The sequence below is a fragment of the Stegodyphus dumicola genome, chromosome 5 (genome assembly GCF_044657685.1).
Source record: "Stegodyphus dumicola isolate Sdum_Otavi_A_Nest chromosome 5, ASM4465768v1".
Taxonomy (NCBI): Eukaryota; Metazoa; Arthropoda; class Arachnida; order Araneae; family Eresidae; genus Stegodyphus; species Stegodyphus dumicola.
Window position 1 is genome coordinate 211,797,080 of NC_140772.1, and position 20,798 is coordinate 211,817,877.

Sequence of the window (20,798 nt, forward strand, 5' to 3'; positions counted from 1 at the left end):
CTATGTTAGCTGTAACAATAACTCTACTCTTGTATTGCTTTCTAGTAATTTTGAGAAGCGGAAAGTATTAGAAATATCTCGGCGACTGGTTGCTCCGCGTGAACTGAGATTTCCTGTTTAGTTTTCTGTTTAGATGTGCTTTGCATTGCTTGCATTTATCTTTCTTAGTAGTTTGATAGTAAATACATATATAGAGCTCTCGGCTAGTACCATGAAATATTGCGTGCAAATGTTTTGTAACAGTTTCTAGTATTGTGCAAAATGCAACAGTTTCTAAGAAATATTCGTGGCCACAGAACCAACTTTCTGATAAGCACATTGTATATTGATTGTTATTTTGTAGTATTCGCCATTTTATTTCAGTGTATGTACAGTATTCCATTAAGTATCTTGTATAATTTTTTTTTCTATTAATGTGGAGTGTAATAGTTTAGGGTCGTATAACGACCCTAAAATTGACCGTACGTAAAATTTACTTTTTTTTTTTTTTACCTTTACCAGTTTTGTATCAATGCAGCTTTGTACTTCTAAGTATTTTTTTTAAATCTATTCTATCAGGAATGTCATATGTATTCAAGGTAGTCCTTTGTATTCCCTATCTAGATATGACTCTGTAATCTTTTTTTTTTTTTTTTTTTTTTTTTTTTTCTAATTTAGACTTAATAAATGTCTGCAGGGCGGACATCATACTGCAAGGGCTTGTTCTCGGTCAGTAGTCCTCCTTAGCAGTGTAAAAGTAAAAAAGTAGTTTGATGCGTAACTACTGATTGTACTCTGTGATACTGTGAACTTCTGTACGAGTAATTCTGCGGAAAAATCCGGAACTTTGAAGTGTTTATAACCTATCGTCGGACCTGTCTGTATTCAATCTATTACGAATCTGTGCGCACGTAACAATATAATGTTTATTTATTACAGTCTTAATTAAAAGCTATTTAGGAGACCTGATGTCATTTAAGAAATGATGATTTAACTTCACCTGGTGGTCACATTTCTAGTTGTTGACTACAGCAATCGGTTGTGTCCTATCTTCGGGTAACAGTTTATATTCGCCACTACTTCTTGTTTATATCACATTTATAAAATAATACTTTTGATAAAAATGAATGAGCTAATATCGTATTTTTAAATGTATAAAAATCACTTGAAGAAAACGTAACATCTACTAATTTACAATCCAAATTCCTTTGGAAAGCACCTAAAAACCTTTAGGCTGACTTTTGATTGTCTAAGAGCAAATTTACCCTCGTGGCCCTTAATTCCTCATTTCCAACTTATTTTCAACCAGGTGACTTCTTTAGGTTGCACAAAGCTAAGGCGACCAGCCGAAAGCTCTACCTCTAAAGCTTTTTCATTTTTAATTATTTAATACGTAATATTTATTTTTACATATTAATCTTTAATTAAAAATAAAATTGTAGATGCCGGAAAGATTCTAATTTATTTCTGTTAAGATTAGAAAGATTATAATTTTAAGATATCGAAAGTCTCTTAATTTAAAAGTATTTTATTGAATTTAAAAATTTAAAAACCTTTTCATTAGTTGAACTGAAGCGAACTATTTGAGCTTGAGGCTTTGACGTGTAGCAATTGAGTTCTATTTTGGATTTATATGCCAGGTAATTTGATGTTTTGTCCATTTTTACTATATAATATTTAGTTTTCATTAGAAGATTTTTCTAATTTCTTTTTTATTATTAATCAATTTAAAAATCGTAGTTAATCTAATTTCATTATATATAAATTATTAGTTTTAACAGTGTTTCTTGCTGCTCCGCATGTCGAATTAATATGTACTCCCCAACAATGAAAATGCAACACCAAGAAAGACTGGGCCAAATACTATGCAGAATTTCAGGGTAGATGCACGCCACCGAGTTATGCGAATAATGTAGAATCTCCAGCGCATATTGAAAAAGATGTAAGGGAAGGAACCTTCAGAATGTTCAATTTTCGTGCTGTTATTTCTGCTAGGAAAACTATCATAGAAAATTTGTTCTTGTCTCAGATGACGCGTGTAATTGCAAAGAATGCATGGCCTTCGTCATCGGAGGCAATTCAAGGAGACAGACGATTTTACGAGGCCATGGTGATCGGACTGAGAAGGGCAAGTTGGTCCATACTGCAAATATCAGCTGACATATACCTGGATTTGTCCAGAGTGCACCACCGGCTGTGGTGACGATATTTGGAATAAGGAAATGTGGCAAGTTCGAGTGGTGCCGATGAAGCCAGAGTGACGTCAGTACGCGAAGATCGACGCAAACGCCAACATGTAGTGGCACATCCGCAAGCCATTTCTATCTCCATTCTGCAGCATGTTCATGACACCCTAGATGTTCCCATATCGACCAGAACAGTTTGTCATCGATTGGTGTCTAGTGACCTGCACTCGTAGCGTAAGTTAAGAAGACTGAAATTGACTCCTATCATAGATACCAACCTGTGCAATCGAACACATTTGGAATATGAATTGACGCCATTTGCAAACCCTGCCATTGCCGAGTTCAGAAGACGAACTGTGGCAAATGGTTGACGGGGAAAGGAAAGCCTTTCCTCAAGACACCACCTTGTAGTCTCATTGACACTCTACCTAGATATACGTGTATCCCGTCCAAGGTGTTCATACAACCTACCGAGCTGACATTCTCGCTCTTTATTATGCATATAATTTCGAAATAAAGATTATTTATTGTTCTTTGCAATTAACTCCTCCTTTTAGCCCAAAGGGGCGTTAGACCAGAAGGGCTGTAGTCTCGAAACGACGTTGAATGACTTAAATGCGATGTATCACTTATCAAACAGTTGCAAGCAATATTATCGCCTTGTATTAGATTTTAAAAAACTAGACAATGAAGAATCTGCATGCATATATGTATGCTTCTTGTACTGTGAAAAAACAATGCCATCAGAATTTGAATAACGTAGCCCACCCCTCGAACATGGGCACATGGAATCCCGAATTGGAATTTGGTTTATTGTCGATTTCAAATTTTGTAAAGTTTTTGTAAAAAACGATTTTTTAATAAAAGGATCAGCAGTTTCAGAGCCTGCAGTAGCAACATTGTAGAGAATAAAACATTTTTATCTCCAGCGCGCGAGACTGTCTGTCGGAAGTTTTAATGTTATGCTGTTTTGAAATATTTTAGCCCAGATGCTCTCGAAACGTGTATGTGTCTGTAAATGAAACAAAGTATGCCCGGCCCGTGCGGGCGTATAAATCTGAAAACATTCGATATTTTTATTTATTGTTATTTTAGGTTTTCTATATAATATTTTTCGCATATGTTAAATTGCTTCTGCTTTATTGTCGGATTTTATTTACATGTTTCGTTTTTGGATTCGATCTGCTTATCCAAAAAATAAATTCATTTAAAATTTTAACCTTTTTCGCTTGTTTATGATTTTGATGCTATAAATTTGCTGCTTTTTACTTTGGCCTACATAGTTTCAAATTTTCATATGTTATTATTTTTCTTTGTATTGAATTTTTTATGTGTACACACTTGGTTTTTCGCACTCTCTCTGCTCAAAAACAAATAAATAAGTAAGTTTTATAGTTTCTTCAAGCTTTTTTATGATTTCATTACTATAACCTTGCTATTTTTTGCCCTACATACTATGGCTTATAGAACTGGACTGATAAAAACACAGATTACTTTAATTAATTTTTATGAAATTATTGTAAGTACTGAACTTTAATTTGTATCATTGTTGGTTCAGGAACAGGCTGATGTGTTTGCTTATGTCATTCCTGTTTGTTTATTATTACATCAACCCCTTAATAATTATACGTAAATTTCTGTTTCCCTGTTCTATTTTTGTTTTTGGCATTTTTTGCACCTTTCATTCAGTATGCAAATTCAATACTGGATTTTTTTCTTTGCATATGGTTTGTCTCGGTATATATATAGGATGGATTTTAAGTATAACATTTTAATTTATTATATATATTATACAGGGTGATTCTAAATTGCTTTTACAATTTAAGACGGGTGATAGTACTCATCCAGATGAGCAATAATTACCATAGAACATAGAGTCGCATTCCACTCTGAGAAGCAAAAACGAAGAATATTAGAATTCCAATCTAAACTTACAGCAGTGTTGGGAGAACGGATAAAACCGAAAACTTGGCGTTCGAGTGTTAATTAGTGCTGAGACTTTCATGGCTAACATTCAATATATATAAAATATCTTTGGTTTGCAAAATCTCAACCTCGCAAACGATTTCAACAAGTTAATTATCTAAATTATTAGGGCAAAATTATCTATTAGGGTTAAAACCTACCTTGATATCAAGTATCAAGGTAGAAGTTGTTTTTGTCTTAGCCATCTTCTATCCTGTCTTCCTGGACTTACCCTGCTGCTCTCATTTTACTTGAAGCGCCCTTCTATGGGACACGAAGTTCTGACAGCGGGAAAGCAGCATGAGCTTTTCATGTTAATCTCGGCATTCAGCGGACGTTGGAGTTAGTTAATAATATTTAGCCTTTGATTGCATAATTAACTAGTTGCAATCGTTTACGAGGTTGAGACCTTGCCAACCAAAGATGGGCATTTGAGTGTTTGCCATAAAAGTCTGAGCTCGAATGAACACCCGAACGTCAAGTTTTCTATTTTATCCGTTTTGTGTCCTCTCTGTAAGTTTGTCAATAAACTGATTGTGCAACATTTGGTCTCGTTCATTCGCTCTCCCAACACTGCTGTAAATTCAGATTGGAATTCTAATATTCTTCTTTTCTGCCTCTTAGAGTGGAATGCGACCCTATGTTTTACCTTAATTATTGCTCATCTGGATGAGTCTGTCACCCATCTTAATTTGTAAAAAGAATTTAGAAGAACCCTGTATATGTGTGTGTGCTTGCATGCAATTTCTTTACATTATTTATAAATTCGCAGATTTATAAATAAGATCACCAACTTTATAACACTTAAAATATTATGTCGTTTATTTTTTCCGCTTAGAAATTATTTATTTGTGTCCTACAGATTCTTAATTTAAACTCTGCAGATGTTTGTATTAGTATTTTAAGTACAGGACTTTTTTTTACCATTTTCATTGTATTATTTATTTATAGGTTTCTTTTATTTACTAAGATATTTTCAATTCTTTTTAATTTACGAAGATATTTTAAATTAACATAATACGATTCGATTCCTAATGGAATCATAATGCTTTTAATTGCATACCTTAAAGAACCATCATTAATATTTTGTCTACATGCAATTTTTCCTTAATTAAAAGGGATCCTTTAAAGGATACTGTACCTTTCGCATGACATTTCGCGAGTATTTTATGTTAATTATATACATGCTAGCTAACAAATTACGCAAGTGCTTTATTTAACATAAGAACCTTACAAGATGTTTAGCCGATATGATCGAAAGGTCCGTTCGTGGACAAAAGCTAGCTTTTTCAAATGCCAGCAAACTACTGGCTGTTATCCTTACATCATGGATTAAGATTTTAAAGGAGACATTCGCCGACTTATATGGGCCAGCTTATGCTCCTTACTGTAATTTGTTAGGCTACAGATTGCCTCAATGAGATACTATATAAATATACTTTGGTCATGATGCGTTTCAGTGAATAAATTATCAGTATCTTTTAACTAAATTAATGAAAGTGACGGAGAGAAAACTCAGATGAGCTCAAAATTTATTCCCATTTACAAGTGACAAATCAATGTCTCAAAAAGAAACGTTACTATAAGTAAAATTCAGAAAATCTTAACTACACTCTAAAACAATGACACTGCGAGTTTGTGAAACAGGTGCAAGTAGGAAAGTTGCAGCAGTCTTCATCCTCAGTGCAAGGATCTCCACTGTCTGAACAGAATCTGAAGAAATAAAAACGTAAATAAGGCAAGAAGAGAAATCCATGATTGAATGAAGTTTATAAAGAATCATCCTTTAAAAATTATATGGCTTTAAAATAAAATTTAAAAAAGACTATTTTAGATGCAGCCAAATCTTTCGTTTTATTTTGAAGTGTTAAGTTTATGACAACATGACTAATTTTATAATATTTATATGTCCCACCTCGACTTAGTGCACATGAGTGAATTCGATGAAACCCATTTTCGATAACGATATGCAATAACTCGGGCAATTAGAATAACCTATTATATTGCATAAAGTATGAATTAAGGTACACTTTTGATCATTTTTAACACTATAAAGTTGTTCAGCTGAAATACTGATCTCGCATGTTTGGAACATGTGTCCCCAAAACGTATTTTTTGCTTCAGGCAAATATGAAATTTAACATTTTCAGTGAAGTTACAGAAGAGTTTGTCAGGATCTTAAGTTTTACTAACGTTTATTTTATTTTAAATCTTTACTATCACTTCTTATTTTCTACTTCCGGCCAGAATTATAAGCGTTAATGTATTTATGCAAAGTTTGTCTGGCGAACGCCAAGTATTTAAGTTGTGGCTGTTTGCTAAGCGAGAGAGAGGAAGCAGTTAGTCGAAGCAGGTCGCTTACCTTAGAAGTTTTACTCAGTTGCTGGTTGCCTTCCGGGCCAGAGGTTTTAATCCTCTTGATAATTTTTAAACGTATTGTAGTGTTCACAGTTCTCTGTACTACATACGGCTTCCTGTTAATATAAGGCCAATCTTCCACGCTTATTATTTCAAAGTTAAAGTAGCGTTTAGTTCTATTTTTATATTCTTACGTTTAGACCACAAGTAGTGGATCTTTGTATTCCGAAGTACGGAAATTATTGTAAATAGAGAAAAATAAAGGGTTTTGTATACCCTTCTTGTGTATCCTGTCTACTTTCCACAATTATTGAACATAGCTTTAGTAATCTCTCTGTTCCGAGTCAGGTCCTTGCATGTTCCCGAAGAAGGTAAGACGGAACATTGATCCTGATAGTGGCGCCCAACGAAGAAGAATAACCATGGCCGAGTTTCAAGAAGAACCTGTGCTGCCTGCAGAAGCGGCTCAGAATCCAGAAATGCCAGCTGCCGCCCTGGAAGGATTTGGTTACATCGTCCAGACCATGCGCGCTTCGATGAAACCAGAAGCAACATTTAAAGGAAACTCACCGGTAACCAGTTTTTGGGAAAAATTGGATGACCACTTCATGCTCTACCCCGTGCACGAATTTCAAAAAGTTACCTTAGCTACCAGCGCTTTGAGGGGCCAAGCGCTTAACTGGTTTAAATGTATAGGCAGGAGTCTCTTGGGTCAAGCAGGAAGTCCCACCTATACTTACGAGAATTTCAAGACTGCCCTAGTAAAAGCCTTCCCTGTTGTAAGGGATCGTGCGAAATTAGAAACGGAACTTTTTAGTATATATCAACAAAGAATCGAAAACCTCTCAAGCTTTATTTTAAGAAAAATTCACGTCTTCAAACTCTTGTATGGAAACCGTCCGGATCCTGAGATAATTCAAGTGATTTTGCCGAGGTTACTGCCCCAAGTGCAAGACTTTATTAAATTAAGAAATCCGACTACACTGGAAAAGTTATTTGAGCTAGCAATCCAGTTTGAAAGTAGAAGAACGGCGGACGTCGAAAGAAGACGCCAATATCAACAGAGAAACCAATTTGGTGCGCCAAGACTACAGCAAACTCAAGCACACGGCTACGGAAGCAAAGCGAATCAGTGGGCAAGGAAACTCGAGCATTCAAAAACAGCCGGCGAACGTCGACAGTTCAATAGCAATCCAGGAAAAAAGTCTCAAGGCCAGTGGAAAAAGAAGGAAAGCACGGAAATGAAAAATAATTTAAACTAAAACGGATTTCTGCTGACGAGAGGGTGCGGAAACCGGAAGGCCACGAAAACCCCTCTTCCTTCAAGTTAAATACAGTAATGGTGAAAAATTTGACTCTTCCGAAGATTGAAGTGTTGGTGAATAATATCCCAGCCACCGCACTCCTGGATACAGGCGCGCAGTGTTCCTGTGTGGCAGAAGATTTTTTTAGGAAGTATTTTCGGAAATACCGCATATATAATTCGGATAATACGACAGTGTTAGCGGCGCAAGGAGAAAAATGTAAGTGTATAGGTAAAGTACCGTTGTATGTCCGTATCAAGGACGAACAAGTAAAGGTGATGTTTTTTATAGTAAAGAATCTGCAAGAACATATAATTTTAGGAATAGATTTTCTTTCAGAGGCACAAGCAACGCTGGATTTTAATGAAGCGTCCCTTAAGCTGACGATGAAACCGGTTCGTGCAGAAAAGGCTGAACTGCCGATGTTAAATCTTGACCACCTGCCTAATGACGAGCAAGGAGAAATTCTAAGGAACATAACATCCACCAAATATATGACGACTTTAGACTTAACGACTGGTTATTTTCAAATAGGGGTTAGGCCTGAGGACGTGTCTAAGACTGTTTTTATAACCAAGTCTGGCACTTATGCATTTTTGCGTATGCCGTTTGGCCTTTCAGGGGCACCGGCAACATTTCAGCGATGTATGGACATTGTGTTGAGGCCTGTTCTTGGAAAGTCCACATTTATCTATTTAGACGATATCATTATTACTAGTGATAATCTCGACCAACATGTACATGATTTAAGACAGGTGTTTTCTTTATTAAATGAGGCCGGTCTAAAAGTTAATGTCCAAAAGTGCAAATTTGCAGCCCCTGAATTAAAATATTTAGGTTACAAGATATCTCAGAAAGGAATAGAGACAGACGAATCAAAAATAATCGCTGTACAAAAGTATCCGACTCCAAACACGGCGAAGAAGCTCTCTTCTTTTCTAGGACTTTGTTCATATTATAGGTCCTTTATAAAAAATTTTGCAGCTATTGCTGAACCATTGTTAAAATTAAAAAGGAAAAAGGCAAGATTCTCGTGGACGGCCGAAGCCAATAGTGCTTACGAAAAATTAAAACGCAAGCCCCTGTGTTGAAATTTCCTGAAAAAAATGAGAATTTAGAAATTTCAGCGGATGCTTCGGATTATGCGGTAGGAGCGGTACTTTCGCAAAATCAGCAGCCCGTGGCAGTTTTTAGCCGAACTTTAAATCAAACACAAAGAAACTATTCCGCGACCGAGAGAGAGGCACTTGCAGTTCTGTTAGCAGTGCTAAAGTTCCGAGTCTATTTTGGAAAGGCGCCAATAACAGTGTACTCTGATCATGCGGCGGTAACTAGATTGTACTCAGGGAAAAACTTATCCCCAAGGTTAATAAGATGGGCACTCAAGCTACAAGAATATAATCTGGTAATCAAGCATATCCCCGGAAAGGAAAATATCGTAGCAGATGCCCTATCCAGAATTAAAATAGATGAAGAAGGTAATACAGTAAAGGTGGCAATGCTCACAGCATGTACAATAAATTCCCGAGAAACTGTAATAACCGAACTGGGTAAGGATCCTGAGTTTGGAAGCATTTATGAGTATATAAAGGATCCTGAAAATTTTAGCCACCAAGATATTGTGGCGATAAGAAATAGGGCGGCCCATTACGAACTAATAGATGGTCTATTATTCTATACAAAAACCACGAATTCGAACAACGAATTTCGACCTGTTATCCCAGCTAGTCTTAGATTAAATATCCTGCAGGAGCTCCATGACAGCCCTTTAGCTTCTCATGCTGGTATTCGAAAAACTATCCAACGCGTACGCGAGGCAGTCTATTTTCCTGAACTGCAAAAGTTAACAAGGGCGTATGTCCAGTCCTGCCCAACATGTCAGGCAGTTAATTATATTAATTTCCGCCCGGCCGGGTTTCTAAATAGTATTAAATCCGAATTTCCAAATGAAATAATTGGCATCGCTTTATTGGGCCCTTTCCCAAAAAGTCAGTTAAATAAAAGTCGCTATCTCCTTGTTATGGTTGATCATTTTAGTAAATGGACCGAAATTGTTCCCTTAAAACGAGCCTCCGCGAAATTAGTTACTGATTCTATTTTAAATAAATATAGTTTAAAATACGGGGCGCCCCTAAAAGTTATATCGGATAATGGTCCTCAATTTGTAAGTAATGTATTTGCAGACATGTGCCAAAAACTGGGCATACGTGATTTAAAAATGGTCCCGTATCGGCCGCAATCAAATATAGCGGAACGGGTCAATAGAAATATAGTGAAAATTATCCGTAGTTATGTTAAAAATTTCCATAAAAGCTGAGATAACTATGTCAGTGAATTTGCTTTCGCCCTTAGGACCGCAAAACATGATACAACGGGCAAAACTCCTGCTGAGTTATTTTTAGGCAGAAAGATTATAACGCAGTTAGATAAATTATTTTATGTGCAACAAAGAGCCCCAGAATTTAAAATGGGTGATATAGAAAAACTAATTAAGGAAGCAAAGAAGAATACCGAAGTAGCACAGAGAAAACAAAATCTATATTATGACTTGAAACGACGGGGAGTAACTTATAAAGTAGGGGATGAAGTTTTAAAAATTAAGCATTCACTTTCTTCAGCACCAGAAGATAAAACTGCCAAATTTTTTCCACGATTTGAATACCAAATCCACATATGTCATAGAAAAAATAACTCATGCTGTAGTAGTGTTAAAAGCTAGAAATGGTGAAACCTGCTCCGCAAACATTGATCAAATCAAACCCTACTATGATCGTAATAAAATGAAAATTTTCAAAGATCTTTTGCAGGATCCGGCACAGCAGACACCGCAGGCACAAGCTCCAGAGGTGGAAAAACGACAAGTACAAGGGCAAGCCATTAAGAGGCAGGAGCAAGTGAAAAGAAAGTTTCCCCGCGGAAAAATTGAAGGTAGCAAGAAAAAGAAGCCGTTCCACCGTCCAGAAAAGAGAGCTCACGAACACCCCCAGAATGAAGAAGGGAGAAGGACGACGTATGCAAAGAGAGCCAGGAGAAATGACGGCAACTATAACCCGGCTCTAAAACGGAATATTTACTCATCCGACAGGACTCTCCGCAGCAAATGTCGCCGAACTGCGGAAGGGCCATCAGCGGCGGAGGAAAAGTTACAAGGAAAATTTGAACGGCCAGCAACGAGGTCCAAGCAGGAACACGAAAGAAGTTTCCCGGTTCCGCCAAGACCAGCTGTCATCAAACGACCAAGACCACAGGCAGAAGCGAAAAAGAAGGTATTCAAGGCTGACCGAACTGGAGAAAAAAGAAAGCATCTAGAGGAAGGCACTGAAGGGCGAGCCCGTACAAGAAGGAGGATAAACCAAACAACAATCTACGCTACTTTCCAGGACTGGGCCCAGAAAAGAATGTCTGAATATCACAAAGATAAGTAAAATTTTATGTTACTTTGCAAACTTAAGTTAATATTTCATTCTTACTGCAAGTGGCAGATTTCAAGAAGTTTTACCTCATGCGAGGTCTACCTTTATCGCCAAAAGGGCAAGAAATGAGTTGTTACCGATTTTGGTATTATGTTTTTCAATTACTCGCGCGTAAAACTAAAGTTGATGTATAATAGCGATGTGTAAATACTTAAATATTGTACAAGTTATTGTATAAATTTTATTTAAAACTTTCTGGCAAGAAAGAAGTTTTAGTCTGAAAGACTTTTTGAAATGTATTATTTCAATGTAGAAAGAATTGGCACTTGCTTTGAAAAGAATAGAAGTTAACAATGTACTACTAATGTATGTTTTCAAATGTGTAAAATTAACGGCATGTTAATATGTTCTTATATACAATGTGAACTGTTATTTTAAATGTTAAGAAACACCGTGATATGGTAAAAGTGAAAGTAATGTTAAAAATTTTTTTATTCGTGTGACTGTAAAAAGACTAAATCATGGTGAATATGTGTTAAAGGTTGAATGATGTAGTTAGGCTCTCTGACGCTACACTTCAGAGTTAGCCACTTTCAGAATAGTACCTCAGGGTTTAGAGTTGAAATTAGGGTGTGTTACGAGGTCTTGGTATGTTGAATTTTAACACGTTAGTGTTTTGATTGTAGGAGGAAGTGTTGAACACGTAGACATAAACACATTCGTGTTTGGTGTTCTTTTACAACACATGTCAGAGAGCACGGGGAGAGATAACTAAAATAGTTATGAATGAAATAAGAATGTTAAGAGAAATATAATTATACATGTTACTTGCCATTTCATTGTGTAACATTTCATTAAACTAGTTTTCCTTCCAGATCTCTGGAAGGAACCAGATTTGAATAAAAGCTCCTGTTTAGATGCAGTACAGATGAAAAAAATTGTGTGTCCTGGGAGCTGCTATTGTAAAAACAAATTTCTTTCTTTTAAATTTCTAGTTTCTAGCGAAAAATGTTTGTAAAAGATTGGCCTCGCGTTAGATTCTAGAGCTAAATGTTTTCAACAAGGTCGTTTTAGACCTCAGTTTTAAACTAATTAACTCTGGCGGGAAGTATGTAAGGATCTTAAGTTTTACTAACGTTTATTTTATTTTAAATCTTTACTATCACTTCTTATTTTCTACTTCCGGCCAGAATTATAAGCGTTAATGTATTTATGCAAAGTTTGTCTGGCGAACGCCAAGTATTTAAGTTGTGGCTGTTTGCCAAGCGAGAGACAGGAAGCAGTTAGTCGAAGCAGGTCGCTTACCTTAGAAGTTTTACTCAGTTGCTGGTTGCCTTCCGGGCCAGAGGTTTTAATCCTCTTATAATTTTTAAACGTGTTGTAGTGTTCACAGTTCTCTGTACTACATACGGCTTCCTGTTAATATAAGGCCAATCTTCCACGTTTATTATTTCAAAGTTAAAGTAGCGTTTAGTTCTATTTTTATATTCTTACGTTTAGACCACAAGTAGTGGATCTTTGTATTCCGAAGTACGGAAATTATTGTAAATAGAGAAAAATAAAGGGTTTTGTATACCCTTCTTGTGTATCCTGTCTACTTCCCACAATTATTGAACATAGCTTTAGTAAGCTCTCTGTTCCGAGTCAGGTCCTTGCATGTTCCCGAAGAAGGTAAGACGGAACATTTATCCTGATAAGTTCATTGAAAGCGTTTTAGTAAAATCAAAGAAGTAAAATCTTGGTGAGTAAAGCTAAGAGCCTTTAATAACTAACTTATAACCTAATGCGGCATGCGACGGAGGACGTGGGCACATATTATCGCTGGAGCATGAAGGAAAATTATAGGAACAAGCGATTTTTCGGGAACTTGCTATCGTTCAGAAACCTGAGTTACTAAAACTTATGAGATTTTGCGAATTTTTTGCGACTTCAGCATTACCTTGAGCTACTTTCTGCTAACTTAAAACTTTTTAATACTTCATAAAATATATGTGCGTAATGTATCGACCGAAATTAATTTATGATAAAAAATGTGAAATTATTTGAACAAAAACTGGCAGCTGGCAATCCAGCGATATTAGCTCATATGCACTCAGCTTTCAACACAAGTCTCTGGTGTCACCTTGTTTGACTCATTACTTTGTTTAATATGTTAGTAATCTGTAGACAGGAAAGGTTGAAATCAGATTATAGCTGCCCTGTTAATTAAAGTGTGAATTATGAGTAACGTGAAAATACGAGTTTCAAATTCCCAGCCTGCCATTCCGGATATATACATCCTAGAATATTTTATAACCCTCACCTAAGTATATATACATGCATCTTTAAATATTTACAAGAAATTATGGTAATATATTACAAGTAAACGATTGAAGGTACAGGATGGTTATAATTAAAGTCACCCTATTCAGACGTCTCTAGAACCTGTTCTACTTATTGACGTTTTTTGAAATTTGTTATATATATTATGTGCACCATGGGGAAACGCATTTGCAATAAAAATCGATCAAATTTTGAACACTAGGGGGGGATTGTGACGACTAAAGAAGAACAAAAAATCTGTCAGAATCATTAAAATTTGTTAAATTACAGAATGTGTTCAATATGTACTCAATTGATATCAATTACGTGTTGAAAGCACATTATAGACTGTTCAATGGTAACGCAAAGTAACTTTCGAAGGATTTTAGTAAGTTGGCGTGTAATGCTGGCTTTTATCTTGGGTAATGTCCTTAATCTTTTATCTTGGGTAAAGTCCTAATTCCTCCTCCATAAACACTGTCTTTTAGGAATCCCACAACCAGAAATCACAGGGATTGAATTCGGAGGAACGAGGAGACCAGACATCCGGAAAAGCTCTGGGTATTACAAAATTTTCGCCAAAGTTAGTACGAAACAATTCTTTAACTTGGCGCTCAATGTGGGGAGTTGCTCCATCTTGCATGAAGACAGTGGTCTGCAAACATTGTCTTTCCTGTAAAGAACGTTTACCATTAAAGCTCGATCTTTCTTCTGTAAAGGCATGATTAACAATGACAAAGGCACGCAGAATTATTTTCTGGCTCTGACTGCAAATCTCTTTATAGGTTTGACTAATTTGCATAAGGTATTTTTCAAAATTGCCATCTGGTGGTCAAAATTTGAACTGTTTTTTATTGCAGAAATCATTTCCGCATAGTCCGTATAACGTAAATACCAAGTTTTATCAAATTCCGACAAGCAGAAAGGGTTATGCAGGGGTCTGAATACTGTCACTTTAACCATAACCACCTTGTATAATGTATCAAGGCCATTTGGACATTATTATCAAGAAAATATCTCTTCATCATGGAGTTACTGAGAAAGTTGGAGTTTAGCATTTAGGCCTTTTGCCGGTTGGAGAGTAAATGATTAAATGTTTCATTTCTTGAGCCAAATATTATAGAGAAAAGTACTGTGTGCCAAATTAAGAAATTCTTGCAGAACACATTCTTCAGTTTCTAAGATATCTAGTGATGGATTTTAAGAAACCATAATAATATTCACATGTTTTATTAGATGTTGCTGCTTAATCTCGACTAGTCTGATTGTACATATGAAAAACGTTTTAAAATAAGAGATTTCTTTCATGGCTCCATTCGTGTTTATGATTACTTGACTTCGCAACCCTGAAACTCATTTAATAACTGTAATTCCAAATTTTGCCATATTTTAGAGGTGTGTTCCTCTTTTTGCACATCGTCCTAAATATGTGTGAGCGATTAGACAATATGTGAAATTTATTGCATTCCAACTAAGTTTTTTTCCGGATCGTATTTTGGAAACGATGTTTGTTTCTAAAAGATTTTATCTTTGCAGTTTTATGAAATATGATTTTTAGTACTTACCGGGCGTTTTCATAAATGTTTCCTAAAGTATTTTGATCTGAAAAGTAAAGCAGATATTTGTATAATCACCATGAAATATCAATGCAGCTTGAGTGACGACAGATAATATGCTTCTTATAAGGTTAGCAATAATTACACAAATTCCTATCAGGTAACATATTGAAATCTGTCATCTTTTCATGTACAAGTCCTGTATATATGGTCATATACTGGCTTGCATTAATTATCTTAAACACAAGTAGAGTTTATATTTAGCATCTCTGAAGTTTTTTGTCACATATGAGCTTTAATAAAATAAATTCTAATCTAATAAATTCTAATAAACCGTTAGCTAAATTAAACGCTCAAAGCTGCTGCAATTTATTTGTAAAATCTTGAAATTAAATTAAAAAAAAGTCTGAATGATTTCAGATTTTATATTATGACCAAAGGGGCGTTTTTCATTTACACACGCATACACGTTTCGAGAGCATTTGGCCTAAAAATATTTAAAAGCAGCATATCTTTAGAATTTCCGACAGATAATATCATGCGGCAGATAAAAATATTTCTTTCCGTACAGTGTTGCCATTTCTGGCTTTGAAATCGTTGAGTTTGTTAATCAAAAATTCTTCAAACGTTTACAAAATATGAAATATATAATAAAAAAAATTCGAAACTCAAAATTGGTGCTTCCAGGTGTTCGGGTGGAGGATTACGTTATTCAAAATCGGATGACTCTCGTTACCGTCATTTTTTCACAATACGAGAAACATACATATATTCATGCAGCTTCTTCATTATTTAGTTTCTTTAAATATATTACAGGGCGATAATATTTGGTCGCTAAAATGTGATACGCCGTTTATAGTGAACAGACGGAAAATGCTTTTTCAAGACTAATACTCCTCCTTCTGGGATAACGCTCCTTTGGGCTAAAATAATATTTAAATGCAACAAACTAGAATAAAAAGCAAAATTCGTTTAAAACTGTGTAAAAAATAATTCAGAATATAAGCTAACATTTTTAAAAGTTAAATAATTTTGAGCGAGCAATTAAAATCAAAACTAAAGTTGATAGCGAATTAATGAAGCGTATTCAAATGCGGAAAATATGAATAAGAACAAAATTTGATCAATGTATGTAAACGATAACTCCAGTATAAAACAATTCTTCAAAAAATTAACTATTTCACATTTCCTATGACATTATCATCAGGTGCCGGAAGAAATGTAGAAGATAAATATTGAATTTCTACGATAACCAATGTACAATTAAGTAAGAAAAAGAAATGAAAATTATTAATATTTAGAAAATAATTGCATTTTTTAGTTGCTCAGCCCCGACAACCACACGAGAAAGCCAGCACTTGTCTTAATTTTTTTTTAAATATGCAATTAAAATTGTAAGCGGCGGCTGCATGAGACCGGATCCAAAGTGATAAAAGGATACAATACTAAGCAAGCAATATTACCCTGTTTTAACATATATATATATATATATGTAACATGTAAGATATAACAAAATAAGATGGCTGCTTTAAGAAATAATTGGTAACCTTAAAATTTACTATTCTAGATTTTATCTCGCCTCCTAAAGTCACCTGTATTCTCTCAAATTCGAGTTCTTTCCATTTACATAAGCCTGCTTGAAAAAGGTAACTAAAATTAACCAATCACAGCTTCGAGTATTTTCTGCATCTAATGTTAATAGGTATAAATACCACTCACAAGTAATTACGTCATTCCTTTCCCAGCGAAAGCGTTGCATACGTTTCATCTTTTTTGCTTCCACTTAACCTAATATCTCTACAGTGGCAGCCGAACTAAAAGGGTATAGGATGATGAATCTCCTCAGGATATGGCGATTGGGTCCCCTAAAAATCCCAGTCGCCCTTTAGTACCTTTTAGGGGAGTATATAAGGTATTTCTCCCGCCTTCCTAGCGAGCCTTTGTGGTGTAGTGGTCAGCACTCTGAACCGCTATTTCAGATGTCCGTGGTTTGATTTCCGGCGAAGACGGTTGCTAATTTTTCAATCTCTCTTGCTTCCAAAAAATACTAATGTCTATGCAGTGGCACCGAAATGAAAGGGTGTTGTTCTCCACACCCAGGATTTGGCGATTGGGTCGTCCCCTAAAAACACCATTCGCCCTTTAAAAGGGGGAGTATATAAGGTAATTCACCAGTCTTTCTTGTGTGCCTTCGTGGTGTAGTGGTTCTGCACGCTGGGCCGGTATTCCAGGGGTCCGTAGTTCCATTCCCGGCGAAGGCGTTTGCTCATTTTTCATCTCTCCGTCTTCCAAAATTATTCTAATGTCTCAACTTGGATTATGTCAACATCTTCTAGCTACCTTTCCACTTGACTTCGAAGCTGTTAAAAGTTCATATGGCGTCTACGCTCTTAAACGATTACATATATATATATATAAATATATACTGATGTGGCATTGGATTTAAAAAGAAGGCATGTGTGCTCTTTTAGAAGAGTGTACGAATATGATGAGTAGGAACCGGGAATTATAATTTAGTATTACATAATACAAAAGTAAAATCAGGCACCTCTCCAGTTTTGCAGAAACCACGCGACATTTTCTATATTTCCATTAGTGTTGCGCGTTTCTACACTTCTTTTAAGGCAAACTTTGTAAATATGCGAAGTCTTTGGCCGGTGTTTTACATAATAAGCAATCTTTGCAAATATTTGTACTTTTTACATTTCTTTTAAGACAAATTTTGTATATATGCAATGTCTTTGGCCAGTGGTTTGCATAATAAACAGTCCTTGTAATTGTATTTTTTTACATTTCTTTTAAGCCAAACTTTGTGGATATGCGAAGTCTTTGGCCAGTATTTTACATAATAAACACTCATAATAAATATTTGTATTTTCTATGCTGGCAAATTGTATTAATCATTCATATTATATTGTACAGGCTACACGGTTCCTCATATATGTTACGATACCTGGTATACAGCTCACATACTTAGCAAGCTAACAACGGCAACTGGAACTGATACTTCAATATCATATCCCTATTTTCAGAAAACGTATAGCACTAACACTTACGTGAATTGTTAAAAGTCAAAGATAATATTAAAGAAAAGGAATGCTAATGCGAAGGGTTTGTCTATCAGATATAAGCCCGTGATATTTCTTCAGGTTAATAATAAGAATTAAATATCAAATAAGAAACATATGCTTATATATCTTACTTGATACCTTCATTTATTAAAGTTACAACTCAGATAAGAAAATTTACACTCAGTTTCAAATTACAGTAATTTATTTAAAAAACATGAGTGTCGTTTTGTAACAGTTTACCGGACATAATGAGGTAGTTACGATCAACTCCATAATTGTAATTTTCTGCTCTTTACGGTAGATAAAGATTTTAGAGGAGTAAACCTTTACGTAAGAATATAAATGCTTCAATGAAATTAGATATCCTTTTTCATAAAAAAATACTACTTACAATCGCTAGCTTTGGGCTTTACCTCTTCCAAGTTCGCTATGACAAGTACCACTATTAGACATGCAGATGAACCTTTCATATCTAGTATTTGAATATTCTGTAACAAAAAGATAGTGAAATAACAATGAGGCGCGACGTTCATTAAACTGAAACTTTCAGATTGCGGATTCATTTATTCTTAATTATTTTTTTTTAGAAGTGCTGGTCATTTTCAGAAGCAATCACTTTACAAAGACGAACTTTGTGAACTATAAGTACATTCGCTCCCGGTATTTAGTATAAATAGTTTCGCATTGTATTAAAAGATTAATAAATAAAAACTATACTGCTATTTTCTAATTCACTAAAATTTCAAATATAATATAACATATTCGATATAATTTAATATAAAATATTCGAATGGATATTCAATATTCCGATTGCTAGTGTGATTTGTTTAAAAACTACTTCTCATGCAAACTGAAGCAAATTGATATTTTTAACTCTTCCTGACGCGTTTAAATCATAGATTGAAAACAAATTCTTTGATATAGCAGACGGTCCTATCAAGTTGTATTATCAAACGAATGAAATTTTAAAGAGATGTTTTCCTTAAAAAACAAAGAAAGAAAAATACAATAAAAAATTACTTAAATTTTATGTTTACAATGCAAAATCAATAAATTAATATCCCGAGTTTTAAGGTTCCGAAAAGTTCAACCAATCATTCAATAAAGAAACAAAAACGCTTTGGTCAACATAGATTTAACCAGTAAAATAATTTTAGCGCCAAACTGAAACTTCGCGCTACCTTTTAAATATGAATATCTCTGAAATGGCTTGTACGATCTTTGTAAAATTTGATGCAATTTGGTGCAAAATTTGGTGGTTTGTAAAAATTCAGAATTTGATGCATAAAATCAAATCATCCAATAAAAAGGAATGTGTGATTCCAGAAAAAAAAATGATTTTGTCCCTTACGTATATTTAAACAATCTACTCGCTACTCGCGCTTTTGACACATGAAAATCACAAGTTTAATATCTCCCGTTCCAATCCAGTGATAAGAAACGAAAGACGTAGAACCGTCCCATCGTTTTTTAAATCAATTTACCTATTAATATTATCTTATACATACTTTACATATGTGTAAGTTAATGTTAATAGAATAACTGATTTAGTTTTCAGTATACTTAGTTTATATATTCATATTTTCTGGAATAAATTTCTACTTAGAATAGAAACTCGAATCCACCATCAGTTACAAGCAATTAACTTTAAAAGATCCCTGCACCCAAAAAATAAAAGTAATATTAAATAAATTCCAAAATAGAAAAAATTACACTTTTTGTGACGCCAAAAGCTTTGAAATATAATTTGATTAAATTATCTATGATAATTCTCTCCGCCCGCAAAGAAATGAAATTTGAGTAAGGTTAAACCTTCCTCAGGAACTCAACTCGTTATTTCATATAATATTTTGCTAGTAATGTAATTTGAATGTTGAAAACGTTAATTTTAATAATTTACTTAGTAAACCATCCAAGAATGATATTTTAAGAAAAGATTTAATACGATATTAATATATTAATTTGGATTTTTGGCCTGATATTTTAATAATTTCAGAGAGAAAAATGAGGCTTTTCGGAGCGGGAAAAATCAACCGTGTGTTCGATAAGATTCGAACAATAATTGTTTCACTTACTAACTAAGTGTGCCGATCACTTACACCACAAAATGACGGACGGAGGAATGCAGAAATTTCTATGCAGCTAATAGACTTAATAACTTCGCTGTTTAATAAATGAATTATTTAACATAAATTTAACTTATCGAATGCTGATATGAAAATTCGAAATACAATGAATATTCGATGTCAATAACGTAAAGTAACTTTATCAAACATGTGCGTTGCTATGCATTGCGTAAAACCTGTATCGTTAACTGATAGTAATATGTTGAGAAGTCTTACCTGAAACGACTATAAAATGTCAAAACATCCAGCACAGACAAACGTGAACACAAGTTTTCTGTACGTATTTATCTTACATATGAATTTCTGCATATTTTTATTTTTAACCATTTGTGAGTGATACACCTGTTTGCATGTAAGCATATCAGCTTGGTCTTTTTTACTGGGACAAAACAATGTTCTCACCAGGAACATCTGGGAAATTAAAAACCAAATAAAAACGATGTCGATTTAATAACTGGATAGGGGCCTTTGATAACTGAATAAGACAAACCGATTAAGAATATTTAATAAAAAGACTAGAAAAAAGAAGGGAATTTTAT

The 20,798-nt window shown here is 34.7% G+C and overlaps 1 long non-coding RNA gene across 2 annotated transcripts; it reads right to left on the reverse strand.

The window, feature by feature from the left end:
* Positions 1–5,645: 5,645 nt before the first annotated feature.
* LOC118179871 (uncharacterized) lies at positions 5,646–20,610 on the reverse strand. 2 transcript variants are annotated; one of them, XR_004756530.2, is made up of 4 exons: positions 20,476–20,610; positions 18,525–18,621; positions 15,072–15,108; positions 5,646–5,843 (listed from the first exon to the last, which is right to left on the reverse strand). It is a non-coding gene; the product is annotated as an uncharacterized LOC118179871 (long non-coding RNA). The 2 variants fall into 2 exon arrangements; XR_015041405.1 differs by lacking the exon at positions 15,072–15,108.
* Between the last annotated feature and the right edge of the window lie 188 nt (positions 20,611–20,798).